The 23523-nt window shown below is 35.2% G+C and overlaps 1 protein-coding gene and 1 long non-coding RNA gene across 2 annotated transcripts in view; one reads left to right on the forward strand and one right to left on the reverse strand.

Moving 5' to 3' along the window:
• The window catches only part of LOC140150621 (G-protein coupled receptor 54-like), a 114635-nt gene that overhangs the window by 85224 nt on the left and 5888 nt on the right, over positions 1-23523 (reverse strand). The window lies entirely within an intron of this gene.
• LOC140150623 (uncharacterized) lies at positions 1455-4420 on the forward strand. Its single transcript, XR_011858821.1, has 3 exons — positions 1455-1589; positions 2328-2496; positions 3371-4420. It is a non-coding gene; the product is annotated as an uncharacterized lncRNA (long non-coding RNA).

Below are 23523 nucleotides of genomic sequence, written 5' to 3' on the forward strand. Positions count from 1 at the left end.
ACAAAATTAAACAAATGACTGTATATTTAATGTAATTTACTGTTTATTTACAAATAAAAACATGCGTTTGAATGTTTTCTTACCGTTTCTTTTAAAATTACATTACAGACACTGTTAAAATCGTTAGAATGTTAATTTACAGGTAAAAATACGGCTTATACCATATTTTAACCAATTTTACACAACATCATGGTCAACAACCGTAAATTTACAATTTCCCGTACCACAATTGAAGTTCAACGTTAATTTACATGAAAAATTAAAAGTTTTTCCCGTTTTCAAAACAATTTATATACAAAAAGACGCTAAAAAATCAGTATAATTATACGTTTTCCTGTCAATGTAATGTTTCGGTTTTTTTTCGATGTAATGTGCAAAATTAAACAAATGACTGTATATTTAATGTAATTTACTGTTTATTTAAATATAAAAACATGCGTTTGAACGTTTTCTTACAGTTTCTTTTAAAAGTGCATTACTAACACTGTTAAAAATTGTTAGAATGTTAATTTACAGGTAAAAATACGGCTTATACTATATTTGAACAAATTTTACACAACATTATGGTAAACAACCGTAAATTTACAATTTCCCGTACCACAATTGAAGTTCAACGTTAATTTACATGAAAAATTAACAGTTTTTCCCGTTTTCACGACGCTAAAGTCATCAATTTAACGTTTTCCTGTCAATCTAAAGTTTAGTTTGTTTTTAACGATACAATCTGCAAATTTTTTTTATTTTTTTTTAATGTAATTTATTGTTTATTTACAAATAAAACATACGTTTAAACCGTTAAAATATTAGTATGAAGTTAATTTACAGGTAAAATATGACTTTCACCATTTTTTTTTAATTAACACCATCACTGTTAAAAATATCAAATTAAATCATAATATAAATGTGAATTGATCCTACCGCAGGTAAAAACACATAGGACCCTAATTGTTTTTCAACATTATACTTCACTTTTTAAGTGTTTTGAGATATATTTTCATAGTTTTATAGAAGCAAACTATTCCGTTATTTTACGGAACATTCCGGCAGCAGGGTTACGGAACATCCGTAAATTGTAATTTATTCATTCCGTAAAACTTATTCATTAAAAATACAGAATAAAACGAGGTTTCTTACGGAAAATATTCCTTAAAAATACAGAATATTCGTAATATTCCGTAGAGTTTTAACGGTAAATATTCCAAACAACTCGGAATCATTCCGTATTTTTACGGAATTAATGTTATTTTACAGAAAAAATATGGATGTTCTGGTAAATCCGTAAATTTACAGAAACAAACAAATAAAAATGTATTTTCTTTTTGAAAACCCGTAAGTTCACAGGTCTCCTGTAATAATACTTTATAGACCGGTTTCCCTGGGTAATTATGCATAATTGATTGAACTGAGGATGCGCTGTTAGTATCAGAATACCGCATGCAGAGGAGCAGCCCCGGGGAGTAGCCGTTGCGCGCTGTAATGAGACGTATATCGGCCGATAGGACTTGAAGAAGACGACCGTGGCGTCGAAGTGTTTTACTTTGATAAGTTTGCTAGATCGCTTCTTTGCTGGTCAACTTTAACAGAGACAGGCAAGTAAACGCTAGTTGTTTTAGTTCACATGGTTTAAGTGCATGGTACGATCTAAATGCCCATGTACCGGTACCATAGATCAATACTAGCCCTTCAAATGAGACAAACTTGTAATGTAAACATAATGTTGTCCAACCAAGTTACAGGTAGATCCAAAATATGTAATTTTGTCATAGTTTTAAATCAGTTTGTTTTAAATTTCTTCTACACTTGAAGGAAAATAGTCACAGATTTGAATTCCTCATCAAATTTTCTTTCAGAAAAAGTAGTACTTTTACTTGGAAACAATAATCGCTTTGGAATTTATTATTGTTTTCAATATGAAATCATGTGCGAATGCTTAAAGGGACAGTCAGAGATCTGCGGGTCAAGGTCAAACTTTTTTTCGCACATACCTTTTTTTTTTTGCTTGTTGGGGAAGGTTAGCCTGAAAAGGAATCTTGCACAAACTATACAGTTTGTGAACGAGAGTCAAATCTTTATTTTCTGATGCGCGGGCATCAGAAATTCGCCATAAAGCCTATGGAACAATGCAATGCACACAATATTGCATAACTTCTAAACGGAAGGTCAGACTTGGCTAAAAGTTTGGAATTAAAGTGATCTTTGGTATATCTACCTATACATAACATTAAAAGGGGATGTTGAATCTCTGTACAATCACTGACTGTCCCTTTAACTGGCATTCCTTTCATTGTGTGTATGCAATGCATTTTATCTTTCTTTACTTTAAATAGGAGATTCACCATTTGACACTAACAAGTTCTCACTGACAATAAATGGGAAGGTAGTCATTGATCTCATCACCAACCAGCTGTCAGCATTGGCCCTGTGGTTCTCTACATTCTACGTCTTTAACTTCGAGTACCCTGAGAATATCGGAGCAACATTGGAATTTATTCAGAGGTAAGATTATATATAAGGATGTTTATTTCTCTGCTTCATTTGCTTTGAGGTGTTGTGTGATGTGTTTTCATTATTAACATTTTGTACCGCCCAACACATTATGGATTGGATGAACTGAGGGTGCAAGAAGCTATTTCACAATTTATTTGAAACTTTTGCAATAATTTTGAAACTTTTATAATAGATTTGAGGAGTTTTATGTAAAATGATCATAGGAATTCAAATAATGTGTCATTCATTACTGGTTTCATTGTACATGTACTATTGTAGCCCTTGTAGCTTTTTAATTATAATAACAATGATGAAAACTAAATAATGTGCATATTTTGATTGCTTCCAATGTCTGATGATATTTTTTAATAGTATTTAGTAATGCTGGAAACAAGTTAAAATATTCATTTTATTATTGGCAAATCTGCTGTATAAATTTCAACAACAGTTCAAATGGACAAATTGCTGTACCTGAATCCAACCTTAACATTAAACAGAAACACCTGAATCATGTGATCATCAATCAGTGTCAGTTGATGTGTATGGGCCTGTAACTAGTGGGAAAATCATAATTTGTAGAGTGGTTAGTCCACAGTAGGTCAAAAATGTTAAAATTATACAGTCCTTCAAAATAAACTAATATGAAAAATCCATGTAGTGCATAAGTTTCAACTTAAATACCTTTCGTTGTAATAATTTAGTGCAAAACCCTTTTGATATATGAATGAACCATATTCTTAGATGTTTGTGACTTATGTTAACAGCATTCAATGTCTATGAAAATCTTTTACATAGAATATTAGTCAATAATAAAAACTACAAATTACAATGTATTGTCACTGATATTGAATGAACTGATATGAATGTATGAATTTGATTTCAGGTGCTTCCTTGGCATCAACCCTAGTCAAGGGTCCAAGAGAAGTAAAAAGAAAGGCAAGAAGACAGCCGTTCATCCACAAGTCCTCCAACTATGTAACAAACTGAAAGACTTTGAAAGTGATTGGCTATAGACTTTGAAATTGAACGGATACAGGAAGCTATATCTTATCATCTAAATCATCAGATGTCGAATTGATGTTTACTGTTCTGAATTATGTATTCTGTTCAGAGTAGGTTGTTGCATATATCTATATCAACAATTGAGAAATGTGACTGGTTACTAGAGCTATGATTGGGTTCAAACTCTGGCAATCGTGAAACAAAAGTGCTGGTTCAATATTGCGCCACTGTTTATTGTGTAATACACGAACAATACGTGGTCGAACCAGTTGCAACACACCAGTTGCCCAAGTAGCCAATCATAGTGAGACTCACAAATAAGGGAGCTAAAAGTATTACAAATGAACTGATAGTTCACCAGTGAGAGACATGGGCTACTCTATGGCAAAACTCAAGACAGATTGATAATTCCACTCAAAACTAATTGAAAAGTGATCATTGCTTTTGTCTAGCATTACTGTGATTAGTTCTACAGTACCGTACCATTAATCATGTTAATTGTACAGACTAGTGACCAGGAGATTCTGGGTTCAAATCATACCACCAGCACATTGCTTACTTATGGAGTGAGTTTGGGTTGGGACTTGGCCTCTGTCATCAAGTATTTATTCTAGTCTTTGTAATCTGTTTAAGTCATGGAGTATTATGAAGATACCAAGGAGTATTCAATGAACAAATTCCAAGAGTGGAATTCACAGTGCAGGCCTATACACGATTTTCTATGTTTGAGTTTATATTTTTGGCCTCACAAAAAGTTTGTGAAAGTTTTAAGGGGGAGCCGACCCTTCGTGCACCTAGCGGTACTACTCTAGGCTGTATTGTGAAGAATTGGGAAAGGCTAGAAAATGAAAGTTGCTATGAATATAGCTAAGGTTTTTGCCATCCTTCCTATGTAGTTTGATTTTGTTTAGCTTTTATTGATTTTCGCATATAGTGTCAAATGTTCAAAACTTTTGTTTTTCGAACATTTTACACTCTCGAAGAAAATTTGTAAAATCAAACTTCATAGACATGATGATGGTAATCTTGGCTATAGTCATGGTAACTTTGGTTTTTGTAGCCCTTCCCAATTCTTCAGAATATAGTCAGGAATACTGTTAGTAATTAGGTGCAAAAAAAAAAAAACGCGAAGGGTCAGCTCCTCCTTAAGTTGATGAAAATATAAAAGATATCATTAAAAAGATACCAAGGAGTATTCAATGTACAAATTCCAAGAGGGGAATTCACAGTGCAGGCCTATACATGATTTTCTATGTTTGAGTTTATATTTTTGGCCTCACAAATTATATGAATTTAGTGTAAAGTTGATAAAAATATCAAAAATAGCATTAAGAAGATACCAAGAAGTATTCAATGAACAAATTCCAAGAGGGAATTCACCGTGCAGGCTTATATACATGATTCTCTATGTTTGAGTTTATATTTTTGGCCTCACAAATTTTGTGAAAGTGTAAAGTTGATAAAAATATCAAAAATAACATTAAGAGGATATCAAGAAGTATTCAATGAACAAATTCCAAGAAGGGAATTCACAGTGCAGGCCTAGGCCTATACATGATTTTCTATGTTTGAGTTTATATTTTTGGCCTCACAAATTATGTGAAAGTGTAAAGTTGATAAAAATATCAAAAATAACATTAAGAAGATATCAAGAAGTATTCAATGAACAAATTCCAAGAAGGGAATTCACAGTGCAGGCCTAGGCCTATACATGATTTTCTCTGTTTGAGTTTATATTTTTGGCCTCACAAATTTTGTGAAAGTGTAAAGTTGATAAAAATATCAAAAATAACATTAAGAAGATATCAAGAAGTATTCAATGAACAAATTCCAAGAAGGGAATTCACAGTGCAGGCCTAGGCCTATACATGATTTTCTATGTTTGAGTTTATATTTTTGGCCTCACAAATTATGTGAAAGTGTAAAGTTGATAAAAATATCAAAAATAACATTAAGAAGATATCAAGAAGTATTCAATGAACAAATTCCAAGATGGGAATTCACAGTGCAGGCCTAGGCCTATACATGATTTTCTATGTTTGAGTTTATATTTTTGGCCTCACAAATTATGTGAAAGTGTAAAGTTGATAAAAATATCAAAAATAACATTAAGAAGATATCAAGAAGTATTCAATGAACAAATTCCAAGAAGGGAATTCACAGTGCAGGCCTATACATGATTTTCTATGTTTGAGTTTATATTTTTGGCCTCAAATTATGTGAAAGTGAAGTTGTTGAAAATATAAAAAATAGCACGTTATTTATATTGCTATTGCTATTTGTGTCAATTCATATCAAAACGATGGACTTGGTCTGAGAATAAGAAATCAGATACTCTTAGTTAATCATCAAGGCCTACTTTTACTTATATTTCACTTCCTAAAAATGCTACCAAATTTGTAATAATTAAATGCTTATTTACTTAGTTACACAGGAAATAAGTCAACTTAAGCTGCGTTCTCACATGTATTTAAATCCAGGTTTATCTTTATCACCTTCCTAAATCCGCTGCAATTAAAATAAATCCGATAGAATCTCTGCACGTCCAGACAGTCAGGTTTAGTGCCTAAATCCAATAAGCTTAAACCCGGGTTTAGACTATGTGCTATTTGAGCATATTTCCTTAGAACTTTCGATTATACGAAATGTACAAGTGTGCACATGACAATTTTCGATGTTTTATCTTCAAGTTCAAAGCAATACTTTGGCACGAAAATACCCGTTGTTGAAATTCGAATGATATAGGCCTACAGCATGATGAAAATTTGCCCTTTCCTCTGCTGCCCCGAATAGCTAAAAACGTTGACCGTGACTTTTATATAGTAGGGGCCTAACGCGATCAAAATATGAAACATGAAATTCTAAAATTTATAACTCAACTCGTAATACCTGCTTCCATCATGAAATCGGCACCCTATAGGCATAATACATGTAATAGAGTTCGCTTCTATCTAAACTGCGTAGTTCAATGGGCATTATGTTAGTTTTTACCCCTTAAACCCGACAGCTCTACGAACACCGTTCATACACAGCGGATTTAAGCTTAAACCCGCTACTAACCCTGGTCAAAAGCAGGGTTAAATTGGCGGATTTAGGGCTCGATAAATCTGCTAGACTTAAATCCGATGATCGTTCAGACAGCAATTTAAACCCGCCGCTAAATCCATCTGAATTTAAACCTGGGTTTAAATGTCTTAAACCTTACTGTGTGGACACGACTAATCTTTTTAATTTCATTTTTCATACTCTGTATTATTGTACCAAAAGTCGTTTTGATATAGACTGACAGATTTACATGTATATTGATACATTGTATTTGTTGCATGTGTAAGTTTCGAGGGTTTAGTTCAACAAAGGGCTCTCTGCATTTTGAGGAAACCAATGTTTATAAGATTTTACTGATCTTGTTCATCTGTTTGTTGTTGTTTATCTCAGCTGTGCTGATTAATAAACAGATGTGAAAACACCTTCGTGTGATTTGTTGTTTATTCCTTTTCAAATTAGTTTGCTGAGTACTCACAGCATGAATGTGTTACGAAGGCATGATTTATAACAATTAATGATCAGTCAACAACTTTAATTTTCAGATGTTTATTTACGTTACCTGTAGCAACGTCTGCAATTAAACGTAAATAAACTAGTTTGTATTGTAAATTTTGCAGTACAAACCTGTGTTTACGTTACTACCTGGAATATACAAATTGAATGCGAAATAACGGCCTCACGTGGAATATACAAATTGACTGAAATAACCGCCTTCAACGCTATTTTACAGTACAATAGTTTATTTACGTTACTCCCTGAAATAACGTCTTCAATGCTATTTTTTACAGAACAAAAGTTTATTTACGTTGCTACCTAGAATATACAAATTGACTGTGAAATAACGACCTGACGTGGAATATACAAAGTGACTGTAAAATAACCGCCTTCAACGCTATTTTACAGTACAATAGTTTGTTTACGTTACTCCCTGAAATATACAATTTTACTATGGAATAACATTCTGCCACGTTTATTTACAGTAGAACTGAAATTATACACGATCTTAGTAAAATAACATCTATCATGTATGTTCACGCCAACTGTTAAATAACATTAAAACATCGTTTGTTGACATTGTCAAGCGTCATTTTACCTAAAATGTTGTTAATTAAGAGATAGTATAGTGTTATATTACGGCTGAAGATGGCATTTATACTGCCCAGATACTCCAAATAACGGGTCATTTATGTAGAAAGTACCATAAAATAACACTGTTATCGTTAATTAACGTTGTTATTAGAATTTAAGGACCTCTTAAAAAACGTTAAAAGTCGTATTATTGCATTATTCCACTGTTAATTTACCAGTAACGGGCACGAAGGAAAAAACCCCGGTTTTTTAGGAGAAAACGTACAACCGTTAAAAAATCAAACGAATTGTTCAATTAACGGTCAATTCTTGTTTATGGTTGCTGTATTTTACCGGTAAAATACCGGCGTCCCAGCTGCCAGTATTTTACCGGTAAAATACAGCATCCGTTAAAAATCAAACGAATTGTTCAATTAACGGTCAATTCTTGTTTATGGTTGCTGTATTTTTACCGGTAAAATACAGGTTTTTTTCTAACAGTGTTATACATGCACATTTTACACTGTAAATCAGAATACAATTTAGGACATTTACGGCTCATTCGTGGTGCACGGTCACATATTAAAATTTTGCTTTCTTTGACATGAAGTCTGAACCATTTCCTACTACTACAACCATCCCCCTGCCCACCAATCAATGTTGGATGTTTCTAGGGGTTCATGACAAAAAGTACCCATGTTAAAGGGACCATTGAAAGAAAAACATATTTGGTATCAAAATAAAGCTAATAACATACAGAATCCATTTCTAAAATGATAAACGCAATTTTCCTTTATTTTACCCCCCAAATCAGCAAATAAATACAAAGCGCCCAATGTCGCGTCGTTCCGCCCAATTCATATGTGCAGAGACACGTGGCAACCCCTGTGACGTCAAAGTGGTTATCCTTTCCGCTGCATGGCAACACTGCATAGTCCAGACTTGGTCCTAAACCAACGCATGAACGTGTTTACAGCAATGAACTTTTATGTGCCTTTTACTTTTAGGCCTAAAAAGTATAATAAAAAGGATATTATAATATAAATTACAAAGCTACAATGACTTCTATGATAGGCCTATATATAAATTCTAGCTAGGCCTACAAAATTGGCCAACAACGGGGAAACATAAGTAAGTTGGGCCTATAGCCTTCATATTGACAAAGTCAAAGCTGTCAGTGCTAGCTGCTTGGCGTTTGCAAGAGACATGAGAGAGTATTATTTGTTTTGACTGAGGCATTCTGATATAGCAACTCTTTACTTATATTTCCTCTGAAATATCTGGTGAGGATAGGAAAGAGAATGCAAAGATGTTTCGTTTTAGCCCATGACATGCGACTTAATTTCTTTAGGCCTAATTAGCCTACCTCCCGGGCGTGCGGCCTAGGTTAGGCCGTATAAAATTAATATTTTGGTTCTCATCCAGAGGATTTTCATGAATTGATGAGGGAGGGAGGTGGTTTTTTTTCAGTGTAAAATCAGCATTGTCTGCAGTTTTCGGTCTTTTCCAACAGTGCTCGAGGAAACGATGACGCACTTTTTTTTGTCAAATGTGAGATTCTGAGGATAAACCCCCTAGAGTAGGCCCTAACACAAAAAGACTTGGAAGTGGTCCTTGTTCTCTAATAAACTTATAGGCCTATGTATGAAAAATTCATAAATCATTCCAAAGTCTAAAATAATTGAAGTCTCAAAAAAAAAAAAAAATCGGACAAATCCCAAAAATTAACGAAAAAAAAAAAAAGAACAAAAACATTAATTTTATACGGCCTTAAACCGCCAGGCCTAAAAAACAAGCCGATCCTGACTCCGAAGTTTGGAAGCTGAACTGCGAGTGATTAAAGTGTGTTGCTTGTTTCTAAACGGTCGCTCCGTGCAGAGACACACTTATGGGACCAGGTTCAAAACAAAAGTCAGGCTCGGAGAGCGAGTTGGCGCGGTTGTTTCCTCGCCTTGCACCACTACTGAGGTCCCGGTTCAACTTCAAGCCCCTGGCGCGCGGCCATAAGACTCATGTGAACTTGGTTTATCTCGATCCCGCAGGTTTTCTTCGGGATCTCCAGTGTCCGCCTGCGAAAATCGGTGATTAGTTGAACTTGTTTGGTTATCAAAAACTTCCTTCAACCAATGAAATTTGGGGAGTTGAAAAGATAATTGGTGTATGTTACAATCCAAATGCGGCTAGATTTACGACAGGTTCGGCAGCATCCAGCCTAGATGATGCGATCTGATTGTGATAAGTACCATGGCAGCGAAATTACAGCGCTTTGAACCCTCCGAGATCTGGGAAAAGGCGTTATTATATTCATTCTTTCTTTTCTTTTCTTTCTTTTTTCATTCTTATTTTCCGTCTTTCCATTCTTTCATTCCTTCTTTACTTCTTTGTTTTTTTTGGTTTTTTATTCTTTCTTTCCTTCTTTCTTTCCTTTTTCCTTCAAAATCCAAACTATTAAAGAGTATCTTAGCTTTAACCAACTAGGTCCCTCACATTGAGATGTTTCAAACATCAATCAAATATTGTATATATCTCTTGTCACTACTATAATCATAATTAAAAGGTGGTCTCCTAACAAAAATGATCTGGTTTAGTTTTTGTATGTGAGGTGAAGGTCAGAGTATAGTTGTCTTTGCAAATCCAAAATATTGGGTATTGGTTACACCCACTATTTACAACATCAATCTGTCTCAAATATCTGTTATCGGTCAAGTATGTTACATATCTGTTGTCACTTATTAAAATACTGCTATAATTGAAAGTGTTCTCCCCAATATTGAAATAAAAATTCCCTTTACAAGGGAAGGCCAGCCTCAATGCAGAAGAGGTCTTGTAAATAGTTTGGGTCACCGTGAAAGGCATTTTTGCCAAGCAATATTATCATTCGTTTGCGACCTCGACCTTTGACCTGAAGTAGGAAACTAGTCTTGTTGTAAACATGCATTTGCTTCATCCTCAGTAAACCAATGTTGTAGGATAATGCTTAAAATTTAAGTTGTGGGGTTGCAGGAGGCTAAAGAGTAGCCTCACTCCCCCATGACTTAATTCATTTAGCTATATATTCAGCAGTGAACTCTTTGACTTGACCATGTTAACCCAGGGACGAAATAGCAAACTCCCAGGTAACCTTGTTGCCCTCATAAAGCAGTGCTCAGTAGTGATTTTTTTTGACCTGGAGGATGATGAGTTTTAATGACTGTTGACAGGTGTACCATATAACATGGAACTTGCTTGTTTCCAAGATAAATTTAACCAAATTCCAATAATTATTATATTGTCCTTGGACATGGAACAATTGACCAAGAACAATTTTGGTGGTTAATGAACTTTCGCATCACAGTATACATGGTATAAGAGAGTGTAATATACCACAGTCTATTCATGTGTATTACTTCCATCGTCTATGTTACTGCAACATTCTTGATTTAATATGTGGTGTTTGTCAGTCATGTTTGACGTTTGGGAGATGGGTATTTAGGTTGTGGGTTGGTAGTAGATTGTATACATGTAGGTATAGGTTTATAGGTTTAAGGTATTTCATAGCATAGACCATCTATTATGATCTATGTTTATAGGTAGGTATATATATAGCCTATAGGTAGGAAGGTAACAATGCATCTAGGTCAGGTACTCCTAGATGGTAGTTGCTGTTGGAACAGGTGTGTAAATTAAGGGCCAGTGCTGGCTTGGACTGATTGGATCAGATCGTTTCATATAACCGAGTATAGGTCTATATCGCTACTGCATTAACTGCAATATGAGTTCATGTAGTGTAGTATGTTCTTTGTATTTATTTTTGATATATTTCATTCAGTTTGGGTATTCTAAGGCCAAGCTCTCCCTTTTAAAGGGATTTTTATTAAGGATCACGCTTACATCCATGTTACATGACAGTTCACCAAAACATCAATGGTGAGAACATGCACACTGAAACAGCAAAAAGCATTAACTCCTATAAACTCTTTAATTCATTACTGATCCAAATTGTTCTGTATTGTTGTCTTTACTGCTTTTTACCCATGCTTATTATTAAAATCAAGAAATACACTGCAGTTGTTAGTTAATTCGCTATGTAAACTCAACTTATACATGCACATTTTATTTTAAAATGATTTTATATTATTTCGCAATGTATAGTTTACTATAAAGTAGATAGTGGCAAGCACATGATAAAGGACTGATCACTCACTACAATCTTCACTTTTAAACTGTATTTTTTGAATGTGTTGATTGTTAGTCCGAAACTCCTGCAAAGCTATGGACATGGCATCTTACCTACTCCATTCTGTAATAGTCTGCATTGTGTGTTTTCTCAGTCTCCAATCATTTTGTTGAATGTAATTTTATGAATCAAATAAAAAAGATAGAAAGTGGCCTCACTTTAGTTATGTGTCATTTTACAGTATTTATAATTTATAAAGTAAGACAATAATTTATTTATTTTCTATAAGTGCATGTCAAAATATGCGATATATTGTTCAATATTATAGCTAGCCCCTAAAAACTTTATTTTCCATCGGATTTTTCCCGTTGAAAAGACAAAACTGATGTTAAAGATAGCAATAATATCATCAATAACATTTTGAGTCAATTTTATCCATAAAACGATACAGGATAGGATAGATAATTACTTTGACTTCAATGTGGTCCATATAATGAAGATTTTGATTCTACAACATTATTAGATCTGTTATCAACATATCAATTATGCACTCACATGCAACCAAACATCATGCTATGCTCAGTAGTCCACTGATATGACCTCGTTCATGGTTCCAGTGATCATTCCCCGCTAATTACTAATTGTTGACCATGTCATTTTTTTGATATGCTGATTGCTGAACAAGTTTATGTATATATGTGTAGGCCTAACCTATGATAACTTTTTAAGTCATAATTAATTCAAACATAACTTTGGCAATGCTCAATCGTTTTCGTTCGTTGAAACGGCAAAACATACTTTCTTTTCCTTGCAAATCGAATTAGCAGACATCAAAAACATTTCCACCACAAGAAGTAAAAAAAATAATTCATACCAATAGAAGAAGGCTATAATCTTAGCTAATCTTTAGTGTACACAAATCCCATCTCAGAATTAGATACCAGCCCTATAAAAAAAAAAAAAAGTAATGTAGGTGAAATTTGTAACGAAGTAGACTATATTGAACACTTTTATTTTGTAAAAAATAAAAAAGATATGGAGCCCAAGTGGACAAAATAATTTTGCAACACTTAGAAAAGTACTTGATTTGGAGGTCGGAATTGAAAATGATGCAATCAAAACCGCAATTCTGACAAAACTATACACCTCACGGTGGCCCAAATAACTCAAAACTGTGGGTGGGGTAGGGAAACTTTACAAGTGTCTAAGTTTGATACAAAGTTGGATACTTTCTTTGCCTTTTCAACTGAAAAAAAATTATTTAGTAGGGCATAGGCCCTCATAGCTTGTCTCAGAAGAATGGGAATTTTCCTTGAGCTCCGGGCTTGAGCTAAACCTCCAATTTGTATGTCAGCATTTACATGATTTATGTTATAACTGATGACGACAGGAAACATCGTTTTGTGGCTAAAGAGTATAATTTTCCAGTAAATATTTTTGCTTTCCTGGTGTGAGAACTAATTAAATCAATTGGTGCCAGCTGGTTACAATTTATGTCTTTTTCACTAGAGGCTTGGTGGTCCATATAATGAAGATTTTGATTCTACAACATTATTAGATCTGTTATCAACATATCAATTATGCACTCACATGCAACCAAACATCATGCTATGCTCAGTAGTCCACTGATATGACCTCGTTCATGGTTCCAGTGATCATTCCCCGCTAATTACTAATTGTTGACCATGTCATTTTTTGGATATGCTGATTGCTGAACAAGTTTATGTATATATGTGTAGGCCTAACCTATGATAACTTTTTAAGTCATAATTAATTCAAACATAACTTTGGCAATGCTCAATCGTTTTCGTTCGTTGAAACGGCAAAACATACTTTCTTTTCCTTGCAAATCGAATTAGCAGACATCAAAAACATTTCCACCACAAGAAGTAAAAAAATAATTCATACCAATAGAAGAAGGCTATAATCTTAGCTAATCTTTAGTGTACACAAATCCCATCTCAGAATTAGATACCAGCCCTATGGGCTGGCGAAAAAGTAATGTAGGTGAAATTTGTAACGAAGTAGACTATATTGAACACTTTTATTTTGTAAAAAAATAAAAAAAGATATGGAGCCCAAGTGGACAAAATAATTTTGCAACACTTAGAAAAGTACTTGATTTGGAGGTCGGAATTGAAAAATGATGCAATCAAAACCGCAATTCTGACAAAACTATACACCTCACGGTGGCCCAAATAACTCAAAACTGTGGGTGGGGTAGGGAAACTTTACAAGTGTCTAAGTTTGATACAAAGTTGGATACTTTCTTTGCCTTTTCAACTGAAAAAATTATTTAGTAGGGCATAGGCCCTCATAGCTTGTCTCAGAAGAATGGGAATTTTCCTTGAGCTCCGGGCTTGAGCTAAACCTCCAATTTGTATGTCAGCATTTACATGATTTATGTTATAACTGATGACGACAGGAAACAACGTTTTTGTGGCTAAAGAGTATAATTTTCCAGTAAATATTTTTGCTTTCCTGGTGTGAGAACTAATTAAATCAATTGGTGCCAGCTGGTTACAATTTATGTCTTTTTCACTAGAGGCTTGGTGCCAGTAGTGTTTCTATACCATGTTTAATACGTATACCAGCACTGCATGCGCATTGCAGCAGGCAGTTAAACAACAGAGGGGATTAGGAAGCCCTCTTGTGTCAGTATGATATAAAAAATAAAATGGGAGGAGCTATAAACCATGGTTAGGGACGCACCATTAGATTCTCAGGGTGGGGGTAGGAAGTTTTTCAAAAAAAAAAAACTTCACCCACTACATGAGCAAAAAAAAAAAACTTTCCCCACCAACACTAAAAAAAAAAAAAAAAAACCTTCCCCACCTAACTGTGTGTAATGCATGAAATTAAAAAAAAACTTGCCGCCTTCGGCGGTGAAAAAAAAAACATCATCGCCGCCTTCGGCGGCGAAAAAAAATTTCTTTCCCCGACCCTAACTTCCTCCCCCCTGAGTATCAAATGGTGCGTCCCTTAATAGCATAGACCCTGTGTTCACCTTTCCAGGCGTCTGATTACAGAGGCATTGGTCCCAATGATGATGATGAATTGATAAACAGTGGGTCCTAAAACATCGAAACTTGGGTAGGGCAGTCGAGGCCAAAAATACTTTGTTCGATGCATGGAACACAAGAATTTTCAAGGCCTAAAAAAGTTTATACACTTGATTACAAATGCTGTGAAAATGTATCTATTATGCCTCGGCAATGCATAAATCGAGGTATTGATTTACATGTTGTAAAACAAGGCCTTTGCCTTGATCTATGCATAGACAAATGACACAATCAATGGATTTTTTTGTAAGGGTAGCTTATGATAAATGGTTGTGATTTCTGCATACTGATGAGAACCATATTACTATAAACCGTCCTATATATGTAACACGTGAAACCCGTGTACGCGATCGCCGAGCGCGGCTAGCGACTATGGCGAACTCGGCTTTGCACCGAAACAAAAGTTAACTAGACTTAGCTGTGGTCTAAGACCACGAACACAGCCGTGTTGTGACCCCTTAATCACATTTGACCCCAAAATCAATGAAAACTCCATAGACATTGGCTAATGTCAATGCACGTGTCCACGTGGCATCACTTTGCTATGCTTTTTGTGGCAGAAGGAGAATTTTGAAGGTATATCGTTTTATACTGGAAGTTACCCCTTACTGACATTTGACCCCAAAAGTGTGTACACCATATAGACACTGTGTTATAACAATGCATGTGTGGAAGTGGCGTCACTGTCCTACGTAATTTGTGGAAGAAGCATTTTAAAGGTATTTCGTTTTATACCGAAAGTGACCCCTTAATGACCTTTGACCCCAAATCTGTGTACACCCCATAGACACTGGGTAATAACAATGCATGTGTGCAAATGGCGTCACTATCCTACATAATCTGTGGAAGAAGATGCATTTTAAAGGTATTTTGTTTTAAACCGGAAGTGACCCCTTAATGAGATTTGACCCCAAATAAAAAATACCACATATACATTGAGTGACTGCAGATCATGTGTGAACACACCGTTACTGTCCCATGTTTTACTTAGCTAATACAAAATTTTGAAGGTATTTCGTTTTATACCGGAAATGACCCCTTAATGACCTTTGACCCCAAATATGTGTACATCCCATAGACACTATGTAATAACAATGCATGTGTGCAAGTGGCGTCTCTGTCCTACATAATTTGTGGAAGAAGATGCATTTTAAAGGTATTTCTTTTTATACCGGAATTGACCCCTTAATGAGCTTTGACCCCAAATAAAAAAAATACCACACATACATTGGGTGACTGCAGATCATATGTGAACATACCGTTACTATCCCATGTTTTACTGAGCTAATAAAACAAATCTGAAGGTTTTTCGTTTTATACCGGAAGTGATCCCTTAATGACCTTTGACCCCGAATCTGTGTACACCCCATGGGTAATAACAATGCACGTGTGCAAGTGGAATCACTGTCCTACGTTATATGTGGGAGAAGATGCATTTTGAGCTGAAATTACGTTTTTGACCTCTATGACCCCTACGTGACCTTTGACCCCACGAGTTTCATGTGACATGTAGGGGCACAGTCAAAAATCATTGTGACCAAGTTAGGTCAAAATCGATGTAAGCATGTGAGTGCTAGAGCAAATGTAATGGTCGACAGAAGAAAGACGAAAGAAAGAAAGAAGAACCTGTAAGAAAAAAGACACAGCCGTGACTAACGTCACGGCTGTGTAATAACGTGGCCGTCTATATAGCTATACTGATCATAATATAAAACACAGGTTAAAAGTAATTATATGTCCGTTTGCGGTGATCCTGACACCTTTTTGTGTGTTCCCTTTCAATCTACGTTCATGTCATTCTCCTTGTACTCCCAGTTTCCCTGCACGGCAGAACAACCATCCATCAACCGTGGTGGAGGACTTAAAAACATCCTCTCACACGCCTGGGACAGAACCATCACAGCTCTCATTCGCCAAATGACGTCACAGCGTGACGTCATCGGGACTCAAGGTGTTTAACATCACAACCCAGATGAAGGTTACTGTTACTGACCGCAACGTTGGTTGCTCCAAGGTATGGTGGATTAATCTGGTTGATTTATTTCTCATTGTATGATTCCCAGATGATTCAGAGTATTCATAATTCAACAACACATACAATCAGCGTGTTCAACATTGAAGCATCGAGTAGTCTTGCTTCAAGCTAAGTTGCTTTCGATATCATGCGCGTATTTGGGGGGGGGGGGGCTTTGGGGGCGCCAACCCCCCGGGGTAAAAGCAGGGGCGGCGAAAATGAAGGGGCGGCGGAAGATGAAGGGGCGGCAAAAACAGGGCGGCAAAAACGAAGGGGGCGGCAAGAAGAATCAGTAAATACAAAAGGGCGGAAAAATTTGAAAAAGCATAAAAAATTTCGAAAAAATGGTACTGTACATGAAAATGTGCTGCGTTTAGGGCGCTAAGCGCCTGAACCGTTTATTTTTTTTTTGCTCTTCACTTTTTCAAACGACCGAGAACAAAATTGGGTCAACCTTTTCGGGCTGTTGAGGAAGGGGCGGCAAAATTTAATTATCTTCAGCCCCCCGGGGTTGGGGCGGCCACGGTACGCCACTGGATATACCAACCATCGGGCAGCAGCTTTTGTTATTACTCTTTAAACGTAATCCTTTTTATGACATTTTATGTCGTCTTCTCTTCTGTCACGTCAAATTTATTAAAATATATTCAAACAATTCAAGCTCCTTTTACACCCCATTATTGTATTTGTCAGTTCTTATCACTTCTATTGGTTTCAGATATCACAAATTATGACCACTCAAATAAGTGCGCGCGAACTATGTGCTTTTAGGAGATGTTAAGTTCTTTTTATTGTGCCGGTATAGCTTCATTTCATCATAATTATATGTAAGGTGAACACACCTGTAGTCAAAGTTTGAACAATATTTGTAAAAACATGACCGAGGGTATTGCATGAAAAACAAAAACGCTTTGCACACCTTTTTCCCCAGACAGGATAATTATGTCTTGTCGTCGCGGTCTTTACATCAACTCACTTTAAATGCTATCATATTTATCAACCATATTTAACGATCACATTAATTAATTCAACCACAGCATCTTCGACAGTTGCCAGGTTGAACACACGACATTACGAGGAGAGTCACAAATACAAAGCTGGTGTAAATTGACTTTCTATAGAGTGTTCCAAATAAATGAAGTCAGCAGTTATGGTTGATGTGATTTTCTCCACTAGCTATATCAGATTTCACAATGTGCATATACCTCAGCATTTTGCTTCTGGCAGATACATACTACGCAATTTTTTTCCCATCTAATTCTGAACCTTGGCGTAGTAGTGTGCTGTGCAAGTTTTCTCTGGCCCTATCTGTGTTTCCAGTGAACTAATGCATTCATGAGAGTGAAAAGTCCTCATGCATGATGAATATAAACTGTTTACGCCAACTTTAAGCTAAGGCACCAAAGTGATAACGTCCAGTTTCTGCTTATCGTCCAGTTTCATACGACGACTTAGGGCATGAAAGCAAGAGTAACCTTAAGAGTTACAGGCTATCTCTGATGGGTGACGAGCTGTGATTCTATTATGGACAGCCCGTCACTCATATTTATATTTAGATACAGCCCGTCACACATTTCATACTTTTAAGAGTTTTATTTACTCTTTACCCCATTAAATTCCATCATTCTTCAGGCCATGCCCTCTATCGGGGGCTAATTTATAGTTTAAGCTTGTTTTGAAGCAACTTTGTTTGTTTGTAAGCCTGCGTCGCAACTTTGAACGTTATTATGTTTTGTTGAATCCAAGTGTGTACAAATATTGGATCCAAAAAATAATAATGATAAAATTGGATGCTTTAAGCCCAATATTTGAAGAGCTTATTTCCAAACCGTTTTAAGTCCACAACCCCATGTGTCTCATTTACTTGTGTGATACAATCACAATTACTTTAACAACAATGAGTTGTACCATCAACAAGCCATTATTTACCATAACAATGCTGCATAAAAAATATGCAGACTATTGTTCTCATTTGGGAAACAAGGTCTCACACAGTATTGTTACTGTGCATCCATCCACTGTTTGCTTTGTAATGGTGCATCCAACTGATATGATTATGCCTCCCATTGCAATATTGCACAGGTAAATCAGAAACATGGGTTTGTGGACTTAACACGGTATGGAAATAATCTCTTCATTTATTGCTCTCGCTATGAGTTTTAAAATATTGGACTCGACTACGCCTCGTCCAATATTTTAAAACTCATAGATCGACTAATAATTATGGGCTCTATCGAATAAATAATGTATTTGAGCAATATTGTCAATATTGTAACATACCAATATTCTTCTGTAATACATAATATCCATCCCAGCACAGCATTTATCGTGACTATACGACCCGTATGCACACAATGTGTTACGTGTTCATATGTGTGGATCGGGTGAATACCAAATATCACAGAATGCACACGATTATAAACGATTATAGCAAAGTGTTTATTCACTTATGCAGGTTCACCGGTGGGATTCTGGTATGCAGTCATTTTTATTACTTCTCGAAAATATATTTTAAAAACTGGACTTTGTCAAAGATCAAATAATGAATTTCGCATGGATATGGAAATGAATACATGAATCCAAAACCCACCTAAGTCCATGGGAAGTGATTTTGAGAAAAAAACCTGTGTATCATTTTAATTCCTTCAGTTAGATTTACCTGGTCAATATGGTAAGTTGTACGTGCAAATGGGTGAGTTAAACTGTATTAGGTATGACGATTAGCATTTCAGGGACTTCGTAGGGTTCATTTTAAATTTTGGACTTGGGTGGTTTTTTGAATCATATACTAAGACAATAATGTTGGAAAGAGATTACCACTAGTAAGATAATACAAAATAAAGCACACAGTTATGTATAATGTTGATAAGGATTCTGCCATGTAATATAAACCACACACGTTCTTTGATTAAACCCATTTTTTTTCAAAAGTCACTCTCCAGCACTGAATGTGTTACAAGTGGACTTTTATACATACTGGATTGCAATCAATGTGTTACAAGACTCAAATCATGGACTTGGGTTGATTCTTTCATACATGCTATTTTTCACATGCTCAATAGACACAGAGGATGAATTTGAGTTGTTCTTTCATACATATGACAGGCCTGGACTTGGGTGGCTTTTGTATTCATATATTCAAATGTCTAATCTTGTCCTCTCAGATTTTTGTTGTTGGGTTCCAACTGGGAGTATGCCGATTCGTGTCCAGGCTGGCATAGTTAAAGTCGGTCCTAACGCTTCTTTGATAGCAATATTTGTGTTGCCTATTACCCCACCCTTAATCCATTCTGTATATTTTGGTTGGATTTTTATTTGACAAAGATAATTGTCAATGTTGTAAACGTAGAGGTCAATAGTAGCACACTCAAATGACAGAAACTGTCAGACAAATAAATTGAAATTATTAGATTGTAAGAAGTCCCTGGCCGGCAGTGCATACGGACGCGGATCACTTGTCCGCTTACCATTGACGAAGTTTTTAGACCATTTTATATGATAATTACTTTACTGGACTGCAAGTTGAATAACATCCATAGATTCGAACGAATAGGTATTTTTGAGAAACAGTTGACGTGGTCATTAACATTGAATTTTAATTCAATTTAATTTCGTTGCATTTATTGCGATGGCTACGTAGGTGCGTTAATGCTGTACAACATAATCAAGATGTACGTCGGTTTAGAGTAGCGAGACGTACCAACATAATCACTGTAAGTGTAATCTAGGAGATGGTCGCCTGGTGTCACGTTTGTTTGATGACATGTAGAACTGTATTAATTTTAAAGCAAAATTAAATACTGATGGCGCAATAAAATCTTAAATCTTTTTTGAATCTTTACAAGGGTAGACGCTTGTATAATGACATAAAACATCAGAAACATGTGTAACAAATAGCAAGATATATATTTTTTAAATTTTATCATGAAATGAAAGGAATAACTAGTATTATTAGGTTATATTAAACTTTAAATATAAGTAAACAATGCCCTCAATGTGCAGACAAATATGCAATTTATAGAATAAAAATTACCACAAAAGGCAGAAAAAGATGAAAATATGATAAAGAAAGAAAAATCCACTTATAGCTTTTGTGTAAAAGAGCACTGCCCTCTCTTAGAAGAGGGTGGATACTATGTAGTCACTTAATGCCAATTAAGCAGAACAACAACAGTAACATTAATTTGAATCAGATTACAATAAACCTTTCGTCCGGACCAACAGCTCAAGAGCCCTACATAATTCTTCCAGAGAAAACAATGGCGAAATTGGTTTGGAGTGCATAAAAAAGTTAACAACGTGGTCCTCTACGAGTATATAGCTAGTAATCACAGTAGAAAAGACATGTTATAGTACACTTTTCGTGCGTTCAAGTTCAATTTACTTTCTTGCACTATCCGTGTTCTTAATCAATACGCTTCAACAACATGTTTATTTGATCAGTTTCCTTAACAGAATATTACCAGCTCATTCGCCTAGCGCAGTGAATTTGACCGTAAAATAATAATTATGATCAACAACACATACACCGTATCTGCGTCTTCAACATTGAAGCTCGAGTAGTCTTTTTCAAAGCTTGTTATCCACAAAGTTCAAACGTCAGTCACCAGGGAATCAAACCTCAACCATCAGCTTCTGTTACCAGTCCTTTAAACACAATTCTTATTTATGCTGTCTTATGTCAACATTATGAAAATAAACTAAAATAAAGAATGAGAAGAAATATTATTTCATTCCAGCGCCCAGATTATAAATGCGTACATTAAAGCCACAATGTGTAATTTGCTCAATAACGACGCCCTAAATTTTTAAATTTCTACTGTTTTCATGATTGTAATGTTATAATAAAAACATCAGCTGAAATCAAATAAATTTATTAGATATCGATGTTTGAGAGCGACAACTCACAATCACCTGCTCCCACAAAGATAGAGCCCATTAATCATGACATAATTCAATAGAAAACAAAAGACATTGTATATGAGTATTAGTATTTGAAGACAAAAGCACGGAGCCAACTTTATGCTCATTTTGCCGGTCATAGTGAGTTACGGCTTTCTGGTTCTGTACCCTCGATATAGTTCTTTATTTTGTGTCTTTTGATCTTAAATAAATAATACTTTTATCTCGCCAATAATTAAGCAGAAAGGAACACACTGATTTACATATAGTGTAATTATGTAGGCATACTCTCCAACAGTAACGCTTAAGGGGGTACTACACCCTTTGATAAATTTGTGACAATTTTTGCACTTTTCTCAAAAACTAATAACACACTGGTAACAAACGTTATGTATATTATAGGGGCAAGGAATCCAATTACTACACTGGAATTTCAGTGACCCAAGACAAGCGGTTCGTTATTTATGATAAGAAATTAGGTACCGCTAGGATGTACCTCATTTCCTATCATATATACTGAACCGCTTGTCGTGAGTCACTGAAATTTCAGCGCAGTAATTGAATTCCTTGCCCCAATAATATACATAACTTTGGTTACCATTGTGTTTTGAGTTTTTGAGAAAAATACAAAAATAGTCACAAATTTATCACAGGGGTGTAGTACCCCTTAACCAGACTCTTTCCCGAACTATTCCTATGTGCCATTGATTAACCTGTTGTGCTTCCACCTGAAGGTATAGTATTATCCCGTTTTGTAAAAGTAGAAATGGTTCTTTTTCAAATCCAAATAATCTGGCGCCCACTTAGAAATATATCAATTCCTATAAGCAATCTTGATATCACTCTGTTGTGTATTTCTAGATGTTTTATGTGTCCCCATATGTATTTTGATGTCTGCAAGAAACTCTTTATGAATATCATCGATTTTAAAAATGCTTAAACAGGCAAGCGGTGTACCATTAATGTTATACAACATAATGTAGTAGTCTAGTATTATGCAGTTTTATGTAAGGGATTTAACATATAGATCATCAATTCATCATGACAGCAAATTGGCACATCTCCATCATTCGTCTTTATGTAGACATTTCTGACGGTCAATAGCACTCTTTTTTTCAGATAGAAATGCTTCCTATGATTATTGGTTTTGTCACATGAACTGACTAAGAAAATTGCCTTTGGCCATGATTAGTGTTAGGAAATACGACGATCAATAGATATTAGTTCAAAGAACTGATTAAGAACATCAACCTGTACATTTTGTATATTAGAAGGAAAAGAAGAAGAAGAAGAAGAAGAAGAAGAAGAAGAAGAAGAAGAAGAAGAAGAAGAAGAAGAAGAAGAAGAAGAAGAAGAAGAAGAAGAAGAAGAAGAAGAAGAAGAAGAAGAAGAAGAAGAAGAAGAAGAAGAAGAAGAAGAAGAAGAAGAAGAAGAAGAAGAAGAAGAAGAAGAAGAAGAAGAAAGAAGATGAAGATGAAGATGAAGAAGTAAAAGAAGTAGAAGAAGAAGATGAAGAACCAAGGAATAAAAGAAGAGGAAGAATAAGAGAAAGAAGAAGAAAATAAAGATATAGAAGAAGAACTTTTAAGTTCTTCTATCTTCTTTTTCTTCTTAAAAGTTTAGTGACATTAATTTAGAAGAAGAAGAAGAAGAAGAAGAAGAAGATGATGATGAGGATGATGATGATGATCAAGGAGACGACGAAGAATAAGAACAAGAAGAACAAGAACAAGAACAAGAAGAAGAACAACAACAAGAAGAACAAGAACAGGAACAAGAAATGTAAC

Source organism: Amphiura filiformis, chromosome 4, assembly GCF_039555335.1.
Source record: "Amphiura filiformis chromosome 4, Afil_fr2py, whole genome shotgun sequence".
Taxonomy (NCBI): Eukaryota; Metazoa; Echinodermata; class Ophiuroidea; order Amphilepidida; family Amphiuridae; genus Amphiura; species Amphiura filiformis.